The sequence below is a fragment of the Apodemus sylvaticus genome, chromosome X (genome assembly GCF_947179515.1).
Source record: "Apodemus sylvaticus chromosome X, mApoSyl1.1, whole genome shotgun sequence".
Classification (NCBI taxonomy): Eukaryota; Metazoa; Chordata; class Mammalia; order Rodentia; family Muridae; genus Apodemus; species Apodemus sylvaticus.
This window is the reverse complement of record NC_067495.1, coordinates 79,282,789-79,306,989: the sequence shown is the minus strand read 5'-3', so window position 1 is coordinate 79,306,989 and position 24,201 is coordinate 79,282,789.

Below are 24,201 nucleotides of genomic sequence, written 5' to 3'. Positions count from 1 at the left end.
TCCTTTTATCTTTTACCTATGAACTCATCACCTCCCCCAGGACTGGCAATTCTCTTTGCTTATTTCCTTAGGTAAATCTACCTTTTTACCAATTCTCATATCTTTTTTTTTCTTTTTTTTTATTCGATATATTTTTTATTTACATTTCAAATGATTTCCCCTTTCCTAGCCCCCCCACTCCCAGAAAGTCCCGTAAGCCCCCTTCTGAACCCTAATAACATACATTTCCCCATTTAAATCATTTCAAATTTCTAATTAGTTTTCACCTTTGCTTCTTTTTCCTTTTATTTAGCATTTCTGACTTTGTATTTTCACAAATGTTTTCTGACTCAGTAATACTTCCTTTTAATTGTATTGTCTCACTGTGTATAATGTTATTGAAAGTTACTTTAGTCTCAGTAATTTCCTGAATTTGACTTTCAAGTGTCTACACATATTTTGGCTTTCAGTTTGTTATTTTTATGGGACTCTAGAATGTGTGTGAATGTGTGACAGTTTCTGTTGTTATAACTCCCTTTTCATTTCTAATTTTCCTAATTTGGATACTGTCTTTGTTCCCTTTGGTGAGTATGACTAAGGATTTATCTATCTTGTTGATTTTCTCAAAGAACCAGCTCCTGGATTTGTTGATTCTTTGTATGGTTCTCTTTGTTTCCACTTGATTGATTTCATCCCTGAGTTTGATGTTTTCCTGTCTTCTACTCCTCCTGGGTGAATTAGCTTCTTTTTGTTCCAGGGCTTTCAGGCATGCCATTAAGATGCTAATGTATGCTCTTTCCAGTTTTTTTTTTTTTTTTTTTTTTTTGTTTGTTTGTTTTTTTTTTTTTGTTTTTTTTTTGTTTTTTTTTTTTTTGTTTTTTTTTTGGAGCCACTCAGGGCTATAAGATTTCCTCTTAGCACTGCAAACATCATGTACCATAGATTTAGGTATTTTAGGTATGTTGTGCCTTCATTTTCATTACATTCTAAAAATCTTTGATTTATTTCTTTATTTCTTCTTTGGCTAAGGTATCATTGATTAGAGTATTGTTCAGCCTCCATGTATATGTGGGTTTTCTGTTGTTTTTGTTGCTATTGAAGACCACTCTTACTCCTTAGTGATCTGATGGGATACATGGGATTAGTTCGATTTTCTTATATTTGTTGAGGTTTGTTTTGTGACAAATTATATGGTCAATTTTGGAGAAGGTACCATGAGGTGCTCAGAAAAAGGTATATTCTTTTGCAGTAGGGTGAAATGTTCTCTATATATCTGTTAACTCTAATTGGTCTAAAGCTTCAATTAGTTTCACTGTGTCCCTGTTTAGTTTCTGTTTTCCTGATCGGTCCATTGAGGAAAGTGCAGTGTTGAAGTCACCCACAATTATTGTGTTAGGTGCAATGTGTTCTTTGAGCTTTAGTAAAGTTTCTTTTATGAATGAGGGTGCCCTTGCATTTGGAGCATAGATGTTCAGGATTGAGAGTTCTTCTTGGTGGATTTTTCCTTTGATCAGCAAAAAGTGTCCTTCTGTATCTCTTTTGATGACTTTAGGTTGAAAGTCAATTTTATCTGATATTAGAATGGCTACTCCGGCTCGTTTCCTGAGACCATTTGCTTGTAAAATTGTCTTCCAGCCTTTTACCCTAAGGTAGTGTTTGTCTTTGACACTGAAGTATGTTTCCTGTATGCAGCAAAATGTAGGGTCTGTTGGTTTCTGCGGGGGAGGGGGGGTAGAGGGGTGGGGGTGGGGGAAGGTCCTGTCTGCTCGCTGTGCAAGTGCTGTGTGCAGGGCTCTGGGATGCGGTGGAGATGTGGGCCGCAATGAGATATACCAGGCCAAACAGTTCCATGTGGGACTTTATTTAAGATGGGGAAGGGGTGGCAGGCGGGAAGGAAGGGGAGAAAGAGAGAAAAGAAAGGAGGATGGGGAAGAAACGCTGCCCGGTTATATACGGGTGATGACATAATTACAGGTAAAGGTGGGCTATGGAATTCTGGGTAAACGGTGACTGTTGTCTTGGCAACAGACCTATACATTGTCTTAATTGTCACTTGTATGACTTCACAAGCCTCCAGGTCTCGGTATCTACAGGGTCCTATTTATGTAAACCAGTCTCTTAGTCTATGTCTTTTTATTGGGGAATTGAGTCTATTGATGTTAAGAGATATTAAGGAATAGTGATTATTACTTCCTGTCTTTTTGATGTTATTTTTATATTTGAGTTATTATCTTCTTTGGGGTTTGATGAAAGAAGGTTACTATCTTGCTTTTTCCAGGGTGTAGTTTCCCTACTTGTATTATCATTTTCTACCTATTATCCTTTGTAGGGCTGGGTTTGTGAAAGATATTGTGTAAATTTGTTTTTGTCATGGAATATCGTGGTTTCTCCACCTATGGTGATTGGGAGTTTTGCTGGGTATAGTAGTCTTGGCTGGCATTTGTGTTCTCTTAGAGTCTGCATGAGATCTACCCAGTATCTTCTAGCTTTCATGTTCTCTGACAAGAAGTCTGGTGTAATTCTGATAGGTCTTCCTTTATATGTTACTTGGCCTTTTTCTCTTACTGCCCTTAATATTCTTTCTTTGTTTAGTACATTTGGGGTTTTGATTATTATGTGACAAGAGGTATTTCTGTTCTTGTCCAGTCTGTTTGGAGTTCTGTAGGCTTCTTGTATATTCATGGGCATCTCTCTTTTAGTTTCAGGAAGTTTTCTTCCATAGTTTTGTTGAAAATATTTGTTGGCCCTTTCAGTTGTAAATCTTCACTCTCATCTATGCCTATAATCCTTAGGTTTGGTCTTCTCCTTGTTTCCTGGATTTCCTTGATGTTTTGGGTTACAAGCTTTTTGCATTTTGCACTTTCTTTGACTATTGAGTAAATGGTTTCTATAGTATCTTTGGCATCTGAGATTCTTTCTTCTATCTCTTGTATTCTGTTGTTGGTATTTGCATCTATGGCCCCTGATTTTTTCCCAAGGTTTTCTATTTCCAAAGTTGTCTCCCCTTGGAATTTCTTAGTTGTTTCTACTTCTGTTTTTAGATCCTGGATGGTTGCTCAGTTCCTTCACTTCTTTGTTTGTGTTTTCCTGTAATTCTTTAAGAGATTTTTGTGTTTCCTCTTTCATGACCTCTGTCTGTTGACCAAAGTTCTCCTGTATTTCTTTAAGTGATTTCTTGCATTTCTTCTTTATTGGGTTCTATCTTTTGATGCATATTCTCCTGAATTTCTTTAATTGATTTTTGTGTTTCCCTTGTAAGGGTTTCTACCTTTTGATCCATTTTTCCTGTATTTCTTTAATAGATTTATTTATGTCCTTCCTGTGTTCCTCTAACAACATCATGTCCAGTGATTTTAAATCCAAATCTTGTTTTTCTGGCATGTTGGGTGTATTCAGGACTTTCTGTTGTTAGAGAATTTGGTTCAGATGCTGCCATATTACATTGATTTCTGTTAGTAGACATCTGGTTATCTCTGGCTCTGGTGTTAGTTGGTCTTGTTGTCACTGGATAGTGATTGAACCTCCTGTGAGCCTGTAAGGTTATTTCTGCACAGCTGGATGACTGGGTTTCCCCTGGCACAGAAAGTTGATGTGTTGCCCTCCTCTTGGGTGCCATTGGGGGCCTGGTGTGTCTTACCCCAAGCAATGTTATACTTGGGTTGTCTTTGTGAACCTGGTGCTGCCCTTCTACTCAGTCAGGGAGTGAAGATGGTGGATGCTGTGGGGATTTTTTCCAAGTGCTGATCACTCTGCAGGGCAAATGACCCCTGACAGGGTTGGCACACAGTCGGCCCGCAGAGCTGCCCAGGCCCTGGGTACAGGCAAAATCCTGACAGGCTGAAACCCAAGTGATGTTAGACTCAGGCTATGTCTGAGTACCTGGCGTTGTCTGTTAGAACTGTTTGGCATCTGGGAGCCAAGATGGCAAAGAGCACAAATCCATAAACTAAAATTGTATTTATTTGTGTATGTGTGTATGTGTGTGGGGGGTGGGAGGTGTGGGGGGTGTGTATGTGTAGAAGGGTCATGCTCTAACATGTGCACAAATCAGAGAACTACTTTTGAAGACTTAATTATCTCATTCTAGTCAGAGAATGAGTAAAAGGTATCAGCTTGGCAGAAAACTCCTTTTTCCATTACACACTCAAAGGATCCCATTGACCCCCCCACATCTCCTTTTATGTTTGTTGATCAAGCAGTCTTTTGCTTGAAAATACTAACAAGTTTGCATTTAATCATTTTGTTATTCAAATAAGTATTGTTTGATTTTTTCTATTATCACTTTGCTTCTCTCTAGTAGGCTTTGTAATCTGCAATTATTTTTTACTTCAAATCTACTCTCAATAAATAATCATGACTTATGTTTGAGAGCTGTATTTTTACTAGTGTAAATATTTACTATATTTTACTAGTACTAAAAATTTACTCTGTTACTAGTATTATGCCAAAGCCATTTTGTGCATCAAATGAGAGCATATAGTTTTTGTATATCACCCTGTATATATGGCGATTTTCATTTATGTATATTGAACGATCCCTTCATCTCTGTTATGAATTCTATTTTTCTATTGGATCATTATTCAGGTTAAGTATTAGGGAAATATGGCAGCATTAAACTAACTTCTTAATCTTGCTTGTGCTTCTGTTTTCAGTAAAAATATTGAAGAATATTGGAGTTAATTCCTCTTTGAAAGTCTTATAACTCTACACTTAAACAATCTGACCCTGAGCTTTTGACAAGAGTTCTTATTTCACTGTGGGTTATTTGTATGTCTAAATTACTTAGGTCATCTTAGTTTAAATATGGTAGGTTGTATTTATTGAGAAAAGTATCCATTTCTTTTAGATTTTAGAATTTCCTGGACTATAAGGTATTAACATATGGCCATATTATTTTCTGTTTATTTATGTGGTTTAGGTAGCAGACTATGTAGTAATTTGTATGCCTGTTTCTCTGAAAGCTGAGAACTTATCTACCTCAAAATCCAGCTGTAGCAAATTCTGGAAATACACCAAAAGGACTCTACATCATACTATAGAGATTATAACTCATCCATGTTCATGTTTACTCTAATCATAATACTGAGAAATTGAAACAGCCTAGATGTACATCAACAGGTGAGTAGATAAAGAATATTTGGTACATTTATACAATGGAATATTCCTAATATGTAAAAATATTCAATTTACAAATTATTAGGTGGAGCTAGAAAAGAATTTCTAAGTGAGGTAACTCATACACTTAAAGGCAAATATGGTAAGTATTCACTTATGTGTGTTAGGTGTTAAGTCATTTATAAGGAAGCTTCAGACCATATAATCATTGATATGACCATAGATAGAAAGCAACTGACTGATGTGTCGGTTTTCCTGGGAGGGGAAAATAGTAAGATCAAACAAGGAAGAAGAAAGAAAGGGCTGGCAAGGGAAGGATTATAGGGACATTTGAAAGGTTGTGTGGAATAAAAATAGAGGGATTGCATGGACACCTAATACATCAGAAACATTCTATAATATGCTTAAATATGAAGGCTATCTAAATAAAATAAACAAATAGCAGTGGAGATGGAGCCCCAAATGGCCATACCTCATCATTGAATGCAGCTTAACGTGCCAGGAATATGTTACATCTAATTAAGCTCCTATTCATGGGGTGGAGGCCATGGGAACACATAAACAACCCAGGATATTGCCAAGGCTATGGTTGCATCTCTACAAACTGATGACAAGGTCGTATTGCTGAAGGCAACATCTAGATAACTCATTCTTCATGTGTTAGTTGAGTTGGTGCTTAACTAGATTCTCCATCCTGCTAATTCTTGTTCATGGTACTTAAAGTTACTCTGCATACTGCTAGAGGAAGAAGGTAAATTCCAAATGAGCTAAAAACTCTTCAGATCTACAATGGTGGCTTGACTGTATGATATGCTGAGGCAATTTTGGTATAAAATTTGTGAGAATAACCACTATAAGATTGGTTTTTAGGCCTTTTTCACGAGATAGAATACATGACTTGAGAATAATTTGATGACCAGGAATTTAAGAATACATACTCCAGGAACAAAAGTGAAAAGTAAATATTGTATACATGGCAATATAGAAACAAAATGAATATAGAAACAAAACATCTATTAATGATATTCTGTTAAACTCAGAGGTCAGTGTTTTACTTAGCTATCATAAGAGTAGCATCCTCTGGCAGTAGGCAGAAATCAAGGAACACACCTGGAAAATGTGCAGAGTTAGAGAACTTGGAATATCTGGCCCTACAAGGAATTTCTCCAACCTTTCCTTAAGGATCAGGCAATCCTGTGGTAGAGGAATCAGAGAAAGTTTAAGAGCCAGAGGGGATAGAAGACACAAGAAATCAAAGCATTCTAAATAATACAGGGCTGAATATATATACACATATAAAGCAGCATGCAAAGAGTCTACACAGATTTGCACAATTTGGAGTCCTAGCGGTAAAAGAGACTTGGGAATAAACTCCCATCACTAGTCCTGAAGCTATATCCAATTAATAGCCACTTGTAAATGGAAAATGAATTTTCTTCTTAGGAGTATCACTGGGGAACTAACCATTCTTAAGGGTAGGCCTGCAGCATATTTTGGAGTTCTTTGTCTTATAATTTTAAGTCCAGGAATGTTTCACATTATAGGTTCTTTGCATATATATTATGACTTCCATTTTGATGTCTTCATATGATTTATGTGTCTGAGTATATGTATCTCTGTGCCTATATATTTGCTTATGTTTTGTCTCTCCTTGGGTTCTTTTCTTATATGATTGTTTCTTATATGTAATACTTTGATTTGAATGATTTGTTTGTTATATATCTTATCTGTCTTTATTATTAATTCCTTGGATGCAATTTCCTGCATGCCTGTTTATCTTTCATGAGAGAAAGAAAGGGTGAGTGTCTGGATAGAAGGTAATAATTGGAGAAACTAGAAGAGGAGGGAGAGGAAAGCATAATCAGAATATGATCTATTTCATATAGTTGAAATATTAGTCATCAGGAAATGTAACTCTTTAACAGGATTAGAAGGATTAGGATATGCTTTTTCTTGGAGCAAGTGTGCTCCTGTTGTTAGGTTTTGTTGACATATCAGGATGTAGCTCTCAGTTAGTTTTCCAGAACAATGTCCTCCTCTATATCTCCATGCTCTCACCATGATGATAACATAATAATCTTTTGAAACTGTAGTCAAACTCTCAGGTAATTGCTCTCTATTGTAAGAGTTATATTGGTCAAGGTGTTTATTCATAGCAATAGAACAGTGACCAAAAAATAAATCATGGAAAATTGTCAGATAATTGTTGGCTTCAAATAGGAAGGCATTGCTTCTTTTATTTATCAAAGTAAGAAAGAAGAACATTTCTTCAAAACACAGTCATTTATGCACTGGTTATCATTAGGAGAATTTCCTCTTATTATTGGAAGGACTGTGAATAGTTCTATGTTTAAAGAATATTGGATTTTATAACACTGTCAAAACATTTTTGCAGTGATATCCTTTAAGGGAAAAAAGGTATTAATTCACTTGCTATCTCTGTAGGAAATAACATCAAATTTAAAAAAAATCAACTTTCTAATTTGAAATACCACTGGGATTAAAATTAAGAATTCTAATTAACATTTAAAATATATTTTCATTTTTATTACTGGAAATATATTTTTTAATTCTTGGATGTTTTTTAACATTCCAGTATTTCCACCCCTGTGTCCTAGAGGATGTATCTACCCCCAACCCACCCTATCTCCCCATTCCCTGGGGACTTCAGGTCTCTCAAGAGTTAGGTGCATCTTTTCTCATTGGGTCCAGACCAGGCAGTCTTCTACTGTATGTGTTTTGGAGGTCCTCATATCAGGTAATGTATGTTGTATGGATGGTGGTTCAGTGTCTTAGAGATCTTCAAAGTATAGGTTACTTGAGACTGCTGATCTTCATATGGGGTCGCCTTCCTCCTCAGCTTCTTCCAGTTTCTACTAATTTCTAATTTCACCGCAGGGGTCCCTAGCTTTTATCCATTAGTTGGGTATACTTATCTGCATCTGACTCTTTCAGGTGCTAGTTGGGATTTTTGGAGAGCAGCCATGCTAGTTTCCTATCTGTAAGCATACCATACCATCAGTTATCCTGTCAGGCCTTGCAAGAGCCTCACCTACAGATTAATATCAACTTGGGCCATTCATTGAACCACATTCCTATCAGTCTCCTCACCATTTTTGACCCCCCAGTTCTTTGAGATAGAAACAATTCTGGGTCAGAGTTTTTGAATGTAGGCTACAACCCCATCCCTCCACTTGACGCCCTGACTTTCTACTGGTGATGGACTCTACTACAAGTTCCCTCTCCCCACTGTAGGGCATTTCATCTAAGGTCCCTCCCTTTGAGTCCTGAGAGTCTCTCTCTGACATCACAGGTCTCTGGTACATTCTTGAGGATGTCACCACCTCCTACTTCCAGAAGGTTGCCTGATCCCATTCTTTCTGCTGGACTTCAGGGCTTATGTCTTGTTTCCTCCAGCCCTGCAATACCTAATCATGTTCTGCTTTCCCCCTCACTGTACCTTCTCTTACCCAGGTCACTCCCTCCCTCTGTTCTGCCCTCTATGATTGCTTTCTTCTTCCTCCCACGTAGGATTGGGGCATCCTCACATGGGCCCTTCACCTTGTTAACCTTCTTGAGTTCTGAGGATTGTATCCTGGGTATTCTGTATTTTTTGGCTAATATCCACTTATTAGTGAGTACATACCATGCATGTCCTTTTGGATCTGAGTTACCTCACTCAGGATGATATTTTTTAGTTCCATCCATTTGCCTGCAAGTAGTATTCCAATTACATTGTGTAAATGAACTATGTTTTCTGTATCCATTCTTCCATTTTGCTACACCTGGGTAATTTCCAGCTTCTAGTTAATACAAGTAAAGCAACTATGAACATAGTGGAACACGTACACCTGTGACATGGTGGGCATCTTTAGGATGTATAATTAAGAGTGGTATATCAGGGTCTTCAGTTTTCTGAGGAACCTCCACATTGATGTCCAGAGTGGTCATACAAGTTTGCAATCTCACCAACAATGGAGGAGTGCTACTCTTTCTCCATATCCTTACCAACATGTGGTATCACCTGAGGTTTTGATCTTAGCCATTCTGATTGATGTAAGGAGGATTCTCAGTGTCATTTGGATTTGCATTTCCCTAATCATTAAAGACTTTGAACATTTCTTTTTTGTTTGGGTGTTTTTTGTTTCCTTTTTGTTGTTGTTGTTTTTGTTTGTTTGTTTTAGATATTTTCTTTATTTACATTTCAAATCATATCCCATTTTCTCATTTTCCCTCCTAAAAATCCCCTCTCTGTCACTCCTCTCCCTGCACACCAACCCCACCCACTCCCGCTTCTCTGTCCTGGCATTCCCCTACACTGGGGCATCTAGCCTTCACAGGATCTCAGACCTCTCTTCTCATTGATGTTCAAGGAGGCCATCCTCTGGTACATATGTGGCTGGAGCCATGGATCCCACCAAGTGACTTCTTTGGCTGTAGCCATGGGAGCTTTTGGGGCTGCAAACCCCTTCAGCTCCTTTAGTCCTTTCTCTAGATCCTTCATTGGGGACCCTGTGCTCAGTCCATTGGTTGGCTATGAGCATCCACCTTTGTATTTGTCAGGCATGGGCATAGCCTCTCAAAAAAAAAAAAAAAAAAAAAAAAAAAAACAGCTAAATCAGGTTCCTGTCTTCAAGTACTGCTTGGCAACCAAGAGAGTCTCTGTATGGTAACTGCACATGGGTCACATTCCGAGGTGGGGGGCAGTCTCTGTATGGTCTTTCCCTCTGTATCTGCTCCACACTTTGTCTATATTTCCTCCCATGGGTAATTTGTTTCCCCTTCTAAGAAGGACAAAATTATCCACACATTGGTCTTCCTTCTTCTTGAGCTACAGGTGGTCTGTGAATTGTATTTTGGGTGTTTCAAGCTTCTGGGCTCATATACACTTATCAGTGAGTACAAACAATGCGTGTTATTTTGTGACTGGTTTACCTCATTCAAGGTGATATTTTCTAAAACAATGAATTAATTGTTTTTAATAGTGAGCAGTACTTCATTGCATAAGTATACCACATTTTCTGCATCCATTTCTCTGTTGAGGGATATCCGAGTCCTTTCCAGCTTCTGGCTTCTATAAATAAGGCAGCTATGAACATATTGGAGCATGTGTCTTTATTACATGTTGGAGCATCTTCTGGATATATGTCCAGGAGTGGTAGAGCCAAGTCTTTAAGGTAGTACTATGTCCAGTTTTCTGAGGAACCACAAAAACTGATTTCCAGAGTGGTTGTACCAGTTTACAATCCCACCACCAATGGAGGAGTGTTCCTTTTTCTCCACACCCTCCTCAGCATCTGTTGTCACCTGAGTATTTTATCTTAGCCATTCTGACTGATGCAAAGGTGGAATCTCAGGGTTGTTTTGATTTGCATTTCCATGATTATTAAGGATTTTGAACATTTCTTTAGGTGCTTCTCAGCCATTCAAGATTCCTCTGTTGTAAGTTCTCTGTTGTAAGATCTGTTAGATCTACACCACATTTTTTTTAATATTGTTATTTGGTTTCTTAGAGGTTAGCTTCTTAGAGGTTAGCTTCTTGAATTTTTTTAATATATTTTCAATACTTATCCACTACTGGATGTGGCATTAGTGAAGCCTTTTCACAGTCTGTAGGTTGCCAATTTGTCTTATTGGCTATGATCTTTGCCTTAGAGAAGCTTTCCAGTTTCATGAGGTCCTATTTATCACTCTTGATCTTAGCATATAAGCCATTGGATTTCTGTTTATTAAATTTCCCCCATGCCAATGAGTTCAAGGCTCTTTCTCATTTTCCCTTCTCTTAGATTCAGTGTATCTGGTTTTATGTTGAGATCTTTAATCCACTTGGACTTGAGGTTTATGCAGAGTAATTAATAAGATTCTATTTGCATTTTTCTACATACAGTCTGCTAGTTAGACCAAAATCATTTATTGAAGATGCTATCATTTTTGTCATGTATATTTGTGGCTTCTTTGTCAAAGATCAAGTGCCTTAAGTGTGTGGTTTTATTTCTGGGTCTTCAGTTCTATTCCATTGATCAACCTGTCATCTCTTAACACCTGTCATGTAGTTTTTGTCACTATAGCTCTGTAGTATATCTTGAGATCAGGGATGTAGATTTCCACAGAGGTCCTTTTATTATTTAGAACTGTTTTCACTCTTCTGAGTTTTTTGTTTTTCCATAAGAAACTGAGAATTTTTCTTTCCATGCCTTTGAAGAATTGTGTTGGAATTTTCAGAGAGATTGCATTGAATTTGTAGATTGCTTTTGGTAGGATGGCGATTTTTAAGATGTTAGTACTACCAAGCCATGAGCATGGGTGTGCTTTCCATTTTCCGAGGCCTCGATTTCTTGAGAGATTTGAAATTTCATGATTTAGTTTTCCCTTTTTAAGAGCTGAGTAATATTCCATTGTGTAAATGTACTTTATGATCTTTATTCATCTACTATCTGACATTTAGTTTATTTCTAATTACTTGATCTTATTTATAGAAATAATAGTATTTCTATAAATAATAATAGAAATGAAAATGTTTTTTTATTCGATATATTTTTTATTTACATTTCAAATGATTTCCCCTTTTCTGGTCCCCAACTCCAAGCCCCCTTCCTTCCCCCTGTTTTCCCACCCACCCCTTCCCACTTCCCTGTTCTGGTTTTGCCTTATACTGCTACACAGAGTCATTCCAGAACCAGGGGCCACTACTCCGTTCTTCTTGTACCTCATTTGTTGTGCGGATTATGCTTTGGGTATTCTAGTTTTCAAGGCTAATATCCACTTATTAGTGAGTGCATACCATGATTGATCTTTTGAGACTGGGTTACCTCACTTAGTATGATGTTCTCCAGTTCCATCCATTTGCCTAAGAATTTCATGAATTCATTGTTTCTAATGGCTGACTAGTACTCCATTGTGTATATATACCACATTTTTCCCATCCATTTTCTGTTGAGGGATACCTGGGTTCTTTCCAGATTCTGGCTATTATGAATAGGGTTGCTATGAACATAGTGGGGCATGTATCCTTATTACATGCTGAGGAAGGCTCTGGGTATATGCCCAGGAGCAGTATAGCAGGATCTTCCGGAAGTGAGGTGCCCAGTTTTCTGAGGAACCGCCAGACTGATTTCCAGAGTGGTTGTACCAATTTGCAACCCCACCAGCAGTGGAGGAGTGTTCCTCTTTCTCCACACTCTCTCAAAACCTGCTGTCTCCTGAATTTTTAATCTTAGCCATTCTGACTGGTGTAAGGTGAAATCTCAGGGTTGTTTTGATTTGCATTTCCCTAATGACTAATGAAGTTGAGCATTTTTTAAGATGCTTCTCTGTCATCCGAAGTTCTTCAGGTGAGAATTCTTTGTTTAACTCTGTACCCCATTTTTTAATAGGGTTATTTGGTTTTCTGGGGTCTAACTTCTTGAGTTCTTTGTATATATTGGATATTAGCCCTCTATCTGATGTAGGGTTGGTGAAGATCTTTTCCCAATTTGTTGGTTGCAGATTTGTCCTTTTGATGGTGTCCTTTGCTTTACAGAATCTTTGTATTTATTATGAGGTCCCATTTGTCAATTCTTGATCTTAGAGCATACACTATTGGTGTTCTGTTCAGGAACTTTCCCCCTGTACCAGTGTCCTCAAGGGTCTTCCCTGGTTTCTTTGCTATTAGCTTCAGAGTGTCTGGCTTTATGTGGAGGTCCTTGATCCATTTGGAGTTGAGCTTAGTACAAGGAGACAAGGATGGGTCAATTCGCATTCTTCTGCATGCTGACCTCCAGTTAGTTGAATAAGCACCATTTGTTGAAAAGGCTATCTTTTTTCCACTGGATGTTTTCAGCCCTTTTGTCGAGGATCAAGTGGCCATAGGTGTGTATGTTCATTTCTGGATCTTCAATCCTGTTCCATTGATCTGCCTGCCTGTCACTGTACCAATACCATGCAGTTTTTAACACTATTGCTCTGTAGTATTGCTTGAGACAGTTTGTGGCTATTGTGAAGGGGGTCATTTCCCTAATTTCTTTTTCAGCCTGCTTATCCTTTGAGTATAGGAAAGATACTGATTTGCTTGAGTTGATTTTATAACCAGCCACTTTGCTGAAGTTGTTTATCAGCTGTAGGCGTTCTCTAGTGGAGTTTTTTGGGTCACTTAGGTAGACTATCTTATCATCTGCAAATAATGATAGTTTAACTTCTTCCTTTCCAATTTGTATCCCTTTGACCTCCTTATGTTGTCTAATTGCCTGAGCTAGTACCTCAAGTACAATATTGAAAAGATAAGGAGAAAGGGGGCAGCCCTGTCTGGGACCTGATTTTAGTGGGATTGCTTCAAGTTTCTCTCCATTTATTTTGATGCTGGCTACCAGTTTGCTGTATATTGCTTTTACTGTGTTTATGTATGGGCCTTGAATTCCTGTTCTTTTCAAGATTTTTAGCATGAAAGGATGTTGAATTTTGTCATATGCTTTTTCAGCATCCCATGAAATGACGATGTGGTTTTTTCTTTGAGTTTGTTTATGTAGTGGATTGCATTGATGGATTTCTGTTCATTGAACCAACCCTGCATCCCTGGAATAAAGCCTACTTGATCATGGTGGATGATAGGTTTTATGTGTTCTTGGATTTGGTTGGCAAGAATTTTATTGAGTATTTTTGCATAGATGTTCATAAGGGAAATTGGTCTGAAGTACTCTTTCTTTGTTGGATCTTTGTGTGGTTTCGGTAAGAGCATAATTGTAGCTTCAAATAAGGTTGGGTAGTGCTCCTTTTGTTGCTATTTTTTGGAATAGTTTGAAGAGTATTAGTGTTAGGTCTTCTTTGAAGGTCTGATAGAATTCTGCACTGAAGCCATCTGGTCCTGTTCTTTTTTTGGTTGGAAGGCTTTCTATGACCCCTTCTATCTGTTTAGGGGTTATGGGACTGTTTAGATGATCTATTTCATCCTGATTTAATTTCAGTATTTGGTACCTGTCTAGGAAATTTTCCATTTCCTTCAGATTCTCCAGTTGTGTTGAGTATAGGCTTTTGTATTAGGATCTGATGATTTTTTGAATTTCCTCAGTTTATGTTGTTATATCCCCCTTTTCATTTCTAATTTTGTTAATTAGGATATTTTCTCTCTGCGCTTTGGTCAGTCTGTATAAGGGTTTATCTATCTTGATGATTTTCTCAAAAAACAGCTCCTGGATTTGTTTACTCTTTGTATGGTCCTCTTTCTTTCCACTTGACAGATTTCAGCCCTGAGTTTGATGATTTCCTGTCTTCTACTGATCCTGGGTGAATAGGCTTCTTTTCGTTCCAGGTCTTTCAGGTGTGTCATTAAGCTGCTAGTGTATACACTCTCCATTTTCTTTTTGGAGGCACTCAGGGCTATGAAATCTCCTCTTAGCACGGCTTTCATTGTGTGCCATAGGGTTGGGTATGTTGTGCCTTCATTTTCATTAAATTCTAAAAAGTCTCTGTTTTTTTTTTTTTTATTTCTTCTTTGGCCAAGGTGTCATTGAGTAGAGTATTGTTCAGCCTCCATGTGTATGTGGGCTTTCTGTTGTTTTTGTTGCCATTGAAGACCACTCTTATACCATAGTGATCAGATAGGAGGCATGGGATTAGTTCGATCTTTTTATATTTGTTGAGGTCTGTCTTGTGACCAATTATATGGTCGATTTTGGAGAAGGTACCATGAGGTGCTGAGAAAAAGGTATATTCTTTTTTTTAGGGTGAAAAGTTCTATAAATATCAGTCAAGTCCAATTGGTCCAAAGCTTCAATTAGTTTTATTGTGTCCCTGTTAAGTTACTGTTTTCCTGCTCGGTCCACTGAGGAGAGTGGTGTATTGAAGTCACCCACAATTATTGTGTTAGGTGTAATGTGTGGTTTGAGCTTTAGTAAAGTTTCTTTTACAAATGAGGGTGCCCTTGCATTTGGCCCATAGATGTTCAGAATTGAAAGTTTTTCTTGGTGGATTTTTCCTTTGACCAGCAAGACATGCCTTTCTGTATCTCTATTGATGACTTTAGGTTGAAAGTCAATTTTATCTGATATTAGAATGGCTACTCTGGCTCATTTTCTGAGACCATTGGCTTGTCAAATTGTCTTCCAGCCTTTTATTCTAAGGTAGATTTTGTCTTTGACATTGAGGCGTGTTTCCTGTATGCACCAAAATGTAAGGTCTTGTTTCCTTATCCAGTCTGTTAGTCTATGTCTTTTTATTGGGGAGTTGAATCCAATGACGTTAAGAGATATTAAGGAATAGTGATTATTACTTCCTGTCATTTTTGATATTATTTTTATATTTGAGTGGTTATCTTCTTTTGGGTTTAATGAAAGAAGGTATCTAACTTGCTTTTTCAAGGGTGTCGTTTCCCTCCTTGTATTGGAGTTTTCCTCCTATTATTCTTTGTAGAGCTAGGTTTGTAGAAAGATATTGTGCAAATTTGGTTTTTTCATGGAATATCTTTCTCCATCTATTGTGATTGAGAGTTTTGCTGGGTATAGTAGTCTTGGCTGACATTTGTGTTCTCCTAGAGTCTGCATGAGATCTGCCCAGGATCTTCTAGCTTTTATAGTCTCTGGTGAGAAGTCTGGTGTGATTCTGATAGTTCTTCCTTTATATGTTACTTGGCCTTTGTCTCTTGCTGCCTTTAATATTCTTTCTTTGTTTAGTACATTTGGGGTTTTGATTATTATGTGACAAGAGGTATTTCTGCTCAGGTCCAGTCTGTTTGGATTTCTGTAGGCTTCTTGTATATTCATAGGCATCTCTCTCTTTAAGTTGGGAAAGTTTTCTTCCATAATTTTGTTGAAGATATTTGCTGGCCCTTTCAGCTGTAAATCTTCACTCTCATCTATACCTATAATCCTTAGGTTTGGTCTTCTCATTGTGTCCTGGATTTCCTGGATGTTCTGGAATACAAGCTTTTTGCATTTTGCATTTTCTTTGACTGTTGAGTCAATGGTTTCTATGGTATCTTCGGCATCTGGGATTCTTTCTTCCATGTCTTGTATTCTGGTGTTGATATTTGCATCTATAGCCCCTGATTTCTTCTCAAGGTTTTCTATCTCCAAAGTTGTCTCCTTTTGTGATTTCTTCGTTGTTTCTACTTCTGATTTTAGATCCTGGATGGTTTTGCTTAGCTCCTTCACTTGCTGGTTTGTGTTTTCCTATAATTTTTTAAGAGATTTTTGTGTTTCCTCTTTCATGACTTCTGCTGTTTGAATCACTTTCTCCTGCATTTCAATTTTTTTTTATTTTGTTTTTGTTTTTGTGTGTGTGTGTGTGTGTGTTACTTTTTATTGCCTTCTATCTCTTGAGCCTTATTCTCCTGAATTTCTTTAAGTGATTTTTGTGTTTCCATTATACAGGTTTCTAGCTTACATGTTCCACTGTATTTCTTTAAGAGATTCATTTATGTCCTTTTTGTGTTCTTCTAGGAGCATCATGTACAGTGATTTTAAATCCAAATCTTGTTTTTCTGGTGTGTTTGTGTAAGCAAGACTTGCTGAGGTTGGAGAGTTTGGTTCAGCCACTTCCATATTGCCTAGATTTCTGTTAGTAGTGTTCCTGTGTTTGCCCTTTGCCATCTTATTTCTGGCCTTATTTGGTCTTTTCTCTGGTTGGTATTTGTGCCTACTGTGAGGCTGTAGGGCTATTTCTGCAACACTGGATGGCTGGGATTCCCCTGTTACAGATTGCTGATGTGCTGTCCTCCTCTTGGGTACCCTTGGAGCCCTAGTGTGCCTTGCCCCAGGTTGTCTGTGTGAACCAGGTGGTGCCTGTTTGCTCCTTCAGTGAGTGCTGATGCTGTATGTTGCGGGACCTTTTCTGAGTGCTGGTCACTCTGCTGGGCAGCCTATCTCCCAACTGGGTTGGTGCACACAAGGCTAGCCTAGCTGCTAAGGCCCTGAGTCTAGGCAAAAGGCTGGCAGGCTAAAGCCCATGCAAAGTTCTCCTCGGGCTATGACTTTTAATTGGTTCTGTCAGGTGGCCAGGATGGAGGAGTGTGTGCATACTCCCTGAAAGTGCCGGGAAGTCTGCTAGGCTAACAACCTCCTGGCTGGGTTGGCATACAGATGGCCCACCAAGCAGCCCAGGGCCTGGGGTCAGTCCAAGGCCCGTCCATTTTAGACCCCTGCTATTTTAGCCTCGGGTTATGACTCTTAGCTGACTTTGCCTGCTAAAACTCTCTGGCTTCCTGTAGTCAAAATGGTGGTGCGTGTGCCGGGCTGAGCAAACAACCTACTGGCAGGGTTTGCACACAGATGGCCCCCCAAACAGCCCTGGGCCTGGGTGCAGGCCAACGCCCATCGGGCTTAGACCCCCGCGATGTTGGCCTTGGGTTATATTTGTGTACCTCAGTCTGTCTGATTTCTCTGACACCCGAGATCCAAGATGTTGGAGAGACTCTCATAACTGACTGGTGGGAGGCAGAGTTCTGATGTTGCTTCTGTGGGGTGAAAGGCACTGTACATCTGCCACTGCTTGCAGCCCGGCTGGCCGGCGAAGGTGGTAGCAGGCGCAAGGCCTGCCTGGACCCTGTCACCTTTGTTCCACTGTTGATAGCCCTTCTGCTTGACCAGCTACTGTTGATGGTGCTGCTGCTGCCGCTGCCCCCGAATCTGAGAATGTATTTTTCAATTCATGTATTTAGAGGTCTTTCCTATAGCCTAAATGGCTGTACTGAAGGTTCCAGTGTTTACCATTTTGCTGAGACATAGCCACTCCCTTGACTCTTGGACTCCTGTTGTTTCTCATTATCAAGGGATCATTCACATTAACTGTAAGTATAATCATTGTATGAAGGAATCTACACTGCTAGTAGGTTAGAAAAACAAGCCTTATGCCCACAACAACCATCGACATTCTTGGTGAACACGGGATCTTGTCCCAGGGTCAGGAACCATGTCACACTGTCCCCACAAAGACCATGACAGGCTCTGTACTGGAGGTGTCAAGGACATCACAAGAAGACTACACAGTCTACTAACCTGGGTCCATGATGTTCACAGAGACTGAAACACCAACCAAAGAGCATGCAGAAGCTAGACTTAGGTGTCCTACCCATTTGGAGCAGATGTACAGCTTACTCTTCATGCAAATCCTCTAATAATTTGAGTAAAAGCTATCTCTCTGATACTGCTGCCAGCCATTGGGTCCCTTTCCTTTAACTTGACTGCCTGGGTGGGCCTTAGTGAAAGATGATCTGAGGTCCCAGGGCAAGGTAGTACTAAATAGGTGCTTCCCAGTCTTTGAGGTGAAGGGAATAATAGAGTTTTGTGGAGAGGAATTTTAAAAGGTGAGAATGGGATTAAAAGAGGGACGAGGACTGGCTGCAATTGGTATATAAAGTGAACGAATAAATAGATAAATAAATTAGATAATAAATGGAAAAACAAAGAAACAAAACAAACCAATAATACTCAAAAGATTCTTAAAGGTCCCTTCCCACTTTCTTTTATTTTTGCTTTTATTTTTTTATTAGATATATTCTTTATTTACATTTTGAATATTATCCCCTTTCCCAGTTTCCCTCCTCCTGGGTAGCCCCTATTCCATCCTCCATTCCCCTACTTCTCCCCCTACTTCCACTTGCCTCCTTCCCACTCCCAGCCCTAGATTTTAAATCCAAATCTTGTTTTACTGGTGTGTTCGGGTATCCAGGACTTGCTGTTAATGGAGAATTTGGTTAAGATGCTGCCATATTGGCTTGATATCTGTTAGTAACATTCCTATATTTGCATTTTGCCATCTAGTTCTCACAGTTGTTATTTGGTCTAGTCAGTGGCTGGTGCTTCAACCATCTGTGAGCCTATAAGGCTATTTCCGCAACACTGGGTGCCTGGGTTTCCCCTGACACAGATTGCTGATGTGCTGCCCTCCTCTTGGGTGCCGTTGGAGCCCTGGTGTGTCCTGCCCCCAGCAATGTTATGTTTGGGTTGTGTCTGTGGACTGAACCTGGTATTGCCCTTCTGCTCTGCCAGAGAAGATGGGAGTGAGGATCCAGCAGGGTGCAGGCCCCATGCCTGGTTGGCCCACTGAGGAACCACTGCTCTCCCAGGTCCTATGTGCAGGCAGCAGCCAGCAGCTTGGTTGTCTGTGTCCCCAGATGTCTTATACTTGGGATAGCTCAGTACCTGGAGTCGTCTGTCTCCTCTGGTTGGGGACAAAGATGGTGACTCTGCCTACTCCGCTGGGCAGAGTGCCCATACCTGGTTGGCTCACAGAGGAGCCACTGCTCTCTCAGGTCCTAGGTGCAGGAAGCAGCTTGCAGCTCCTTTGTCTGTGTCCCCAGAGGTCTTATACTCAGGGTAGCTCAGTACCTGGGGTCACCTGTCTCGTCTGGCTGGGGACAAAGATGGCGACTCAGCCTTCTCCTTATTATTTATTTTTTAAAAGAATATTAAAGCTTTAAGTTGTAATGAAACACTGTAATGTTTCATTATTAACTTTGCTTAAAATTACTTTGGTTATTCATGTTTCTGTTTTCTTATTTTGTAGCTATGGTTGTATTTCCAAACAAATTTAAAGATTATATTTTAAAGTTAATCTATTCTTTGACTGAAGTTAGTAATATGACTCAGTACCTTTTAGAAACAGGTCTGCAAAATCTATAACTCTGAACAAATGCCATTTATTATTGCCATGTTTAAATTTTATAAAGATATTCACTTTAGTTATTTTTAACTTTTTATATATTCAAAAATGTTTAGAGAAAGTAACTTTTTATTTGTACATTTTATTTATAATTTTCACATTCTAATTTTCTTAATACCTCAAATCATAGTACTTTATCACATATGCCATAATTTTATCTATCTTGAAACTGAAATATATAGACATAAATACTTGCCAATTTTATAAATGAACATTTAAGGGAAATGTCCTCTGAAGAATATGTTATCCAAATTATTGAATATTTTCCATGATGAATAGAATTATTCATAGCTAGAGGAGAACATAGAAACAGCATTGATATCAAAGAACTGATAAATGATAGAGATGTTAATTTTCCTCCTTTTTACCATGAATATATATACATACATACATACATTTCCATAAACACTCACATATATTACATATATGCAATTCTTTTATGTAAATTAAAAATAAAACATAAAATTAGCATATCATTGATATAATAAAGTTAATATTCTGATTCAATCCCATTTTAAAAAAATGCTATGCGAGGAAACTATTCATTCACTGCTATAAAAGTACATGGAGATAGTATGGAAATTGGTGTGGCAATTCCCTAAGTGTTGGAAATGGATCTTCCCCAAGATTCAGCTATACCAGTCTTGGACATATACTGTAAATGACTCAGTATCCTAGTATATGGATATTTCACCCACTCATGTTCATTGGTGTTCTATTCACAATAAGCAGGAAATTGACTAGATGTCTATCAATCAATGCAAGGATAATGCATATATATTACCAGAATAAATATTACACAGCTATTACAAACCTGAAAGTATAAAATCTGAAGCTGAAATGATAGATGAAGGAAGAATCATCCTGAGAAAGATAACCTAGACTCAGGAAAACAAACATTGCAAGTAGATATTAACATTTAATAGCTTTAGACTTGTATGTTTTTTCAGAATACCCATAGAGGTAAGGAAATTAATATAGGCTTATGCAAAAGGGCTTTCAAGAAGAGGAAGAAATAATATGCTAGCACAAAATGTTACAAAGGAAATATAGAACAGAAAGAGATAAATTGTAGTAATAGAAAGGAGGGTAGATGAAGGAAACTGGAAAACACAAATAACACAAAGACATTTCAAAATGCTATATTTCTTACTACTGTAAATATTTTCTAAAATATATCTATGCAATACATAAAATTAATCAGAAATGAGTTATCATACAGTTGGGAAATAACAACCCACAAGGCTAACAAATAAATGACCAAGTTATAGGAATGAGTTACTTTTTTTGGAATTGTTTGCAAGTGTGGTTAAAATTTCCCCAAAGATTATAGGCTCTGCCTCCCAAAATTCAGTGATAAGTGTGAAAAGGGGTATAGAAGATGTTTAAAAGCAAGAGGTGGACAATAGTTATAAGGAAATAGTAACTTTTGGATACAGAAGAGCAACTACAAATTTGAACTCTTTGGTTATGAAGACACATGTAAGACAGTCTCAAACTCAAGACAGACCAAATCTCAAAATGGAGAGAGCAGTTGGGACTGAAATGATACCATCTAGATTGGCAGTTATTGGCAATTATATTCTTCTAGCAGAGGGAGGGTGAGTTTTCTCTAAGATTATAGCCCCTAATAAGCCAACCATGCCTCAGTAGAAGTCTATACATCCAAGAATATTTGCGGAGCATGAATTGACCTTGAATCAAGAAGAAAAGAGAGGGGTAGGTACTGTGTCAAGTGGTGGGAGAGAGGGTAAATATGGACAAAAACAGGTAGTATAACACACTCCAACTACTGTTAAAAAATAAATTAAATATACTGTTGCAAATGACTACTATGAGTTATGAGAAAAGAGCAGAAGATCCTTATACTATATCAAACTATACACTTTTATGTGATATTATGAAGTCCATTACATAGGCATAAAACATGATGTACACTAACTCTCTGACAAATAAATTTGGCAAAATTGAAAAATGAGGAAATTCAGTTAAGAGGTCAGCTACATTGCTTACTACCTGAATTAAGTCAGAAATGTTACAGACCAAATCAATTGTATTGATTTAAATTGGAGAATGCATTTTAATTACAGATGCTATAAAATTTGTCACTAATTTAAAATTTCTAAACCCTTTTGTTTGGTATGGTGTATCATGACACAATATTAAGCTTATATGAAGATAAACTAAACAATTAAAAAATATAGAAATATTTAAGTAAAATGCTGTCAGATTTTTGGCTTTTCTACTTTTTACAATTTTCCTTGCTGATTTGTATTTGAATTACTAATGTCTTTTCCTAACTTGGTCCACACCAAGCAGTGGAAAGATACTAAAAGGAAAAAAAAATAATGATTTAGGCATATGGAAAACACATTTTTGTTCTGTAGTATTAAGAGTATTCATCTATGTGATGGAGAGTGTTTTTAGGCCAGAATGAGCTAGTGTTTATGGGTAAGAGACACAGTGTCTTAATGTGCAAACCAGACCCATTCCACAGGGACACATATTTCATGGAAATGTTTCTTTCAAATCTGGCACTCTGTCATTCAGGGAAGGTTTCCAGCCTAAACATTTGCTGGGTGTCAAGAGAAAACAAAACAAAACAAAAACGCAGTCTGTCAGTTTATTGCCTTCAGCAAAAAAGGGGGAAAAAAACAGCTGGAACTCCATGGATAGATATGGTCATATTGCAGCTAAAAAGGGTGAAAAGACTCGCTTCCCAGATAGAAACAGAGACAGAGACCATGAGTCTAAGTTGCTGCTTGCTGCTTGCAGGCTGTTCTGGAAGGTCCTCTGGGTATAAACTGAAGTAGCAGCTGGTATAAATGTTGCCCCATTTTCTAACTCTCTCAAAAACTACTTTAGTGTTTCTTGTAAACACAACTCTCAGAAAAACATGACTTGTGTTTCAAGTGCAGGAGGTCAGATCTAGGCATGTGTTAGCTAATGTAAGCAGCATCAGGGGTGACTTAACCTGCAGGAGTTTCAGAGTTTCTTGGTTAATAAGTTTGTTTTTTATTTCAATTTAAATGGTTCTTTCATATTTTAATTCTCTATAATAGTGTTCTTGACACAAGCAACCTGCTAAATGTATTTAAACCAAAGTGTTAATGATAATGAAATTTCTTTTTGTATTGATAGGAAATTCCTGGACAGATAAAAATCTCACAGGTCTTAAAGGCAGAAAAGATATTGATTAAAGGCAATAGTGTATACAACTAGAGCAGTACCAAAGATAAAAGCATCCATTACCTGACTTTGGTATAATAAATGTGTAAAAAGAAAAGTTACCAACAGTTCTCTGCAAAGCTGAAAAAAAAAACCAAACAATAGCAGCATTAATAATTTTGTATAACATATTGAATTAAAATTAGAATTGCATCTATAGACATTAAATAAACACATCAGGTTATATTGATGATAGTCTATTAATGGTCATTGATCTTGTTCACTATAAGCAAAAATGAGATTGTTGTGTGCATATGCACACTCTGATAACCATAAAAGTGAAGTTAGAAATCTTCAACAGAAATGGACAAGACCAGAGCTTAAAGCTCAGTCTTTAATCAAAGGCTAGCATCCACTCAGGAGTTATTTCTATAACCTCAATTCACATATTTGAAATAGGACTATATTTTACTAAAAAGATGATTCTGACAATTGTATTTGGTAACTTTCAGTCATATGAAAATAAAAATTGTTATCATTATAATCTGACATTTTTAACTTTCACCAAAAAATATTGAAAAAGTCCCACCAAAACGGATATCTCAGAATGATTCAATATTTTAGATAATATTCAGGATAAATGGGATTTGAGGATTTCTAAAGCCATAAACTTAATTATCATATAATATACATTTATTAAATTATTAATTTGCATTGTTACTTGATTTTACACAGTAAATATATATTTTAAAGTGATTTTGTTCTATAATTTCAAATTCTCATTTCTTCCTTGAATCAGAATGAGAAAAATAAACTTAAAGATATACTTATGAAGTTGTCTGGAAAAAGCCAACATAGCCTGGGCAGATTGCTATTAAATCCTACATCTGACAGAGGGTGAATATACAAATTTTACAAAGGGCACAAGAAGTTAGACATCAACAACCAAAATAACCCAATTAAAATTTTTGATACAGAGATAAGATGAATTCTCAATAGAGGAATTTTGAGTAGCTGAGAAGCACCTCAAGAAATTTTCTAGAGACTGCTCCACCTAGGGATCCATCCCATATGCAGTCACCATGCCCAAACACTATTGTGGATGCCAAGTAGTGCTTGCTGACAGGAGCCTGATATAGCTGTCTCCTAAAAGGCTCTGCCAGAGCCTGATAAATACAGAGTTGAATGCTCGCAGCCAACCATTGGACTGAATGTGGGGTCCTCAATGAAGGAGTTAGAGAAAGGACCCAAGGAGCTGAAGGGGTTTGCAATGTCATAGTAGGAACAAAAATATGAACCACCAAGTACCTC